The sequence below is a fragment of the Oratosquilla oratoria genome, chromosome 28, assembly GCF_046742065.1.
Source record: "Oratosquilla oratoria isolate Oo_2021 chromosome 28, ASM4674206v1, whole genome shotgun sequence".
In the NCBI taxonomy this organism is placed as follows: Eukaryota; Metazoa; Arthropoda; class Malacostraca; order Stomatopoda; family Squillidae; genus Oratosquilla; species Oratosquilla oratoria.
The window spans coordinates 54,231,960-54,236,959 of record NC_134804.1 but is presented as its reverse complement, the minus strand read 5'-3'; positions in this window follow the sequence as shown (position 1 = coordinate 54,236,959).

Genomic DNA, 5,000 nt, shown 5'->3' with positions numbered 1-5,000 from the left:
ATGTTTCTAGGTACCAATGATACCGTTAATATTACCACTAAGTACTAACAACACCAGATACTAAAACAAACCTAAATCTAAACGTAACTTTGTTTGACTCAAGATGTTTTACTTCCCTAGCATATGAATTCATTTACTGCAGTACAAACTTTACATACATTTCCAACCACGAGAGGAAAATAATTAGGAAAAAACACATATTCTAGAATCTAGGTCAAACCAACTTCGTGTAAAATATCTTATACGCATCGTGCAATTCACTACAAAGCCTCGTAATCATTCCCGACCAATGTATCCTATGTAGTCTGGTTTAGGTACTTTAGCAGTACCTTGATATCTGGGTACAGAGACTATAACTGCTACATTACTACAGGAAACAAACTTCTCAAGAACCCCTAGAATTCATTTTAGCTTCCCTTGATGGTTCTAGCACTCTAGGACAAGACTCTAACTTACAGAGTTCACTTAGGTCAAGATTACTTTAATGAGAAACGAGAGTTCCTCGATTGATGAAATTCACTTGATGAGAAGCACTGCATACTCCAAAGAGTCGAAGTAGGTCACAAGGTTTGTAGGTCATATCGGAAGCGTTCAATGCAGACCACAGCTGTCGCCAGAGAACAGAGCCGCATACTTCCGGAGGCGTCTTCTCGAGCCAATATCATCTGACGCTGATGTTGCACTCTTCTTCTTTTTGTTTTCTTTTTTTTCTTGTTTTTTATTCTTGCTCTTTTCTCTTTTCTTTTTCTGATTATTTATTCTAGTTCGGGTTGATTAGTTTTGGCTTCTGGTTGTTGTACTGCTGTGATGAAGGAGCATGGACACACATGCGTGCGCACACACACACACATACACACACACACACGTACACACACACACACACACACACACACACACACACACACACACACACACACACACACACACACACACACATACACACACAATCAGCGGATCGCTTGAATATCAAACCTAATTTGGTTAAGCCTTGTTGTTCCAACTATTGTCAGGTTGTTCTCTTAATCACTTCTACTGGGTGTATTGTGATACAAATTCAGCAATAGCTGACGCCAAGCGATTTCATTCAGCTGAGAAGGGTCTCCCGAAATCGCCCTCAGATTCTTGTTGACTCATTTCATGTCTTCAAGAAATTTCGAGATTAGGGTCTTCAACTGAAAAAAAGTCGGACAACTTCCGATGTTTTCAGGTAAAACTTTTGTAGTTTCGTTTTTCTTTTCAGTCCTAGGCCCGCCCTCTTTTATCTCCTAAAGTCTTCTCAATTATCTCCTAAACTCTCCTGATGATTTACCAAATACTCTTTTTTTTTTTCTAAACTCTTGCGGTCTGTGTCATGCGGCTCTCGAAGCCTCATTTGGACGTTTCTTCCTCTCTTCGGATTTTTCTCTTCGAGCGCTTCCTGGTGAAAACTTTATTTGATTTGTTTATCTTTTTTTTTCATTTTAGTCGCCATTTTTCTTTTTGTATCATACCAGGAAGGAGACACGAATTGGGACAAACCGAACGAATGAAAGATCCGCGAGCGAATAACTGTGGTATTTCTAGTGATTATAAAGTTTCTATTTTATTTGTTATTTCATCTTTTATTTACGTTTTTATACTCTTGGGCTTCGTGTCGGAGTAGGTCATTAGGAGGAAAGGGTTGAGGAAAGAGACGAAACGCAAAAGGAAATACAAAGGAAAGAAAAAGGACGAGTGCTTACTCGAGTGAAGAACGGAGGTAGTTGGGGTGACTACAAAGACCGTAACAAAGAAAGAGGAGGAGGGACAGTAGAAGAAACATCGCTACCACTAAAGTCACCACCACCACCACCACCACCACCACCACCACCACCACCACCACCACCACCACCACCACCACCACCACCATCACCATCACCATCACCATCACCATCATCATCATCAACATCATGATCATCAACATTATCAACATCATCATCATCATCATCATCATCATCATCATCATCATCATCATCATCACCATCACCATCACCATCACCATCATCATCATCAACATCAACATCAACAACAATATCAGTAACAACAATAACTGTGCCCATAACGCCGAGTGTAACTAATAATAATGATAGTAATAAAACGTCAGTAGGAGCGAAGAGCGAAGAGCGAAGTAGTAGTAGCAGAAGAAGAAGAAGAAGAAGAAAAATAAAACGAAGAAAATAAAGGAAAAAGAAGGAAAACGAAGAAAAAGAAGAAAAAGAAGGAAAAGGAGGAGGAGAAGAAGAAGAAGAAGAAGAAGAAGAAGAAGAAGAAAAAGAGAGAGGCTCGGTCAAGTAAAAGGATGATGGACGTTGAGCCAAAGGCTGCAAAATATCTGTTTTATCATTACAGTGAAGATTGGACTAAACTTACCCTTCATCCTCAATTCCATCCGATTTTGCCGCCTTATCACTTCCCTCGTGACTGAGGACATGATCACCAGATAAAAACGAGATTACCCTTCATATCAGTTTAAGTTAACACGAAGATAGAGATACTTTCAAATAAGACAGAGATACAAACTCATCGACTGCCTTGGCAGCGGTTTAAGTCGAGAACAAGAAATGAGCCGCTAGGAATGAGGAGGAGGAGTGAGAGGAGGAGGAGGAGGGAGAGGAGGAGGATGAGGGAGAGGAGGAGGAGGAGGGAGAGGAGGAGGAGGAGGGAGAGGAGGAGGAGGGAGAGGAGGAGGGATAGGAGGAGGGAGAGGAGGAGGAAGAGAAGGAGGACAAGAGCAGCAGGAGGACTAAGAAGGAAGGAGGGAGGTGAAGGAAGAGGAGGAGGAGGAGGAGGAGGAGGAAGAGGAGGAGGAAGAGGAGGAGGAGGGAGCGAAGGAGGAGGGCAAGAGCAATAGGAGGACTAAGAAGGAGGAGAAGGAAGAGAAGGAGGAGGAGGAGGAGGAGGAGGAGGAGGAGGAGGAGGAGGAGGAGGAAGAAAATAAGGAGGGCAAGAGAAGGAAGAGAAGAAAGGGGAGTAAGAAGGAGAAGGAGGGGGAAGAAAAGAAGGAGGACAGGAGGAGGAGGAGGAGGAGGGAGAGTAGAGGGAGAACAAAAGAAGGAGAAAGAGAAGGAAGAGAACTAAGAAGGAGAAGGAGGAAGACAAAGAGGAGGAGGATTAAGAGAAGGAGGAAGAAGAGAAGGAGGAGGATGAAAAAAGGACGAGGATGATGATTAAGAGGGTGATGGTGAAAGAAGGATGAGGATGAAGAGGAGGAGGAGGAAAAGAAGGAGAACGCCTATGAGGATAAGAAGAAAGAAGAAGAGGGTGAAGGGGACGACATGAGGAGGATGAGAAGTAGAAGAAAAAGAAGAGGAGGAGGGTGAGAAGAGGAGGAGGAGGAGAACCAGAACATGGAGAAGAAATAGAGGTTGAGGAGGAAGTTGAGGAGGAGAATAAAGACGGGGAGCAGGAGGAGGAAGACAAGGGAGGGGAGGAGGACAAGGAGGAAGAGGAGGACAAAGACAAGGAGTAGGACAGGGAGGAGGGCAAAGACAAGTAGTAGGACAAGGAAGGAGGAAGACAAGGAGAAAGAGGAGGACAAGGAGGAGGACAAAGACAAAGAGTAGGACAAGGAGAAGGAGGAAGACAAGGAGAAGGAGGAGGAAAAGTAAAGATGGAGGAAGAGGTAATGAACAAGGAAAAGTTGGAAAAGAAAATGAAAGAAATGAGGATGATTTTCTTTGCGTCCGTTTTCGAGGTTTTTGGCAGAATATCTCCGACCACCAATCAACTAATGAATTGATCGGAGTAATTGCAAAGGACTGAAATTGAAGCTGAAATTTTTGGGAAATTGTTGGGTGACACCTTCTTGCTTCAGACTGTTCACAACAGACGATTTTATTCGGCTGAAAAAGGGAAGGATGGCTGTCTTTGTCAGTAGTAACCAGCGCTTCTCTCCTTTGGGGATGATATTGCAACGAAGAGGTGGAGTCATGGAGGTTTTGGTAAACAAAAGAGATTTAAAGAAGGACAGCAGAAGAGATAGATGATAGAACTTCAAAATTGTAATTTGGTTTTTGAATGGAGTCACTAATTGCGAAATAATGCTGCGTGATTCTGGTCCGTAGGGATGCATCTAAAGTCCTTAAGACGTTGATTACAAAAGATTTGAGGTTATTTGCCTGGACAAGGGGTGGGCAATCTTTGGCACGCGTGCCAAATCGGGCACACCAACGACGTCTTTTCGGCACTCGAAACCCAGAACTCACCTTAAAACAATAGAAAGAAGAAGAAAGAAAAAATATTTCAACTTCTTTTGTATGACCATTGATAGCCGCATACTGTGCTAAGTGGCGGATTTGGGCCCTCCTGAGAAGTGGAGGGAGGGGAGCGCATACTTGTAGGTAGGCCTATAATTAATTAATTTTACTCCGTTGGCACGAGAAAAATGTATGAAAGATTGGTTAATGTTGGCACGCACACTTAAAAAGGTTGCCCATCTCCGGACTAGACTGTGTCTCGGTTACTTGAGTCTGTGTCCAGATCACCGTCCACCTACGCCATTGAACTGTCTCGTTTAGCTAAACTAATACAGTACATCATTGTATTGAAACACTACGTTGAGTAAGATTAAACACTTGAGAAAATACGCATAAAAAAAAATCTTCACCATGCTAAAGCAATTTTTTTCATTTTTATATTATCATATTTTCAGCAGAGTAATTACGCAAAAAAAAAAAAAAAATCAAATCCATTCATTGTGTAAGATTTATGAGGATGCTCGAACTCGGAACAAGGCATTCTCTAACCGTTCTTTCCTGCTTGCCGCCGTGCGACTTCATTCAGACGTGAAGACCTCTTGTAAGCAAAGGCTCGCGCCATACCAGAAACTAAAGGAGACGAGCTCACGGCAGGAGACGCTAAACTTCGGCCCAAGCCGTTCCAGTGGTCACTTGATGTGTGCTTTGACACTCTGGGTAATGGAGACTGTTGAGAGAGAGAGAGAGAGAGAGAGAGAGAGAGAGAGAGAGAGAGAGAGAGAGAGA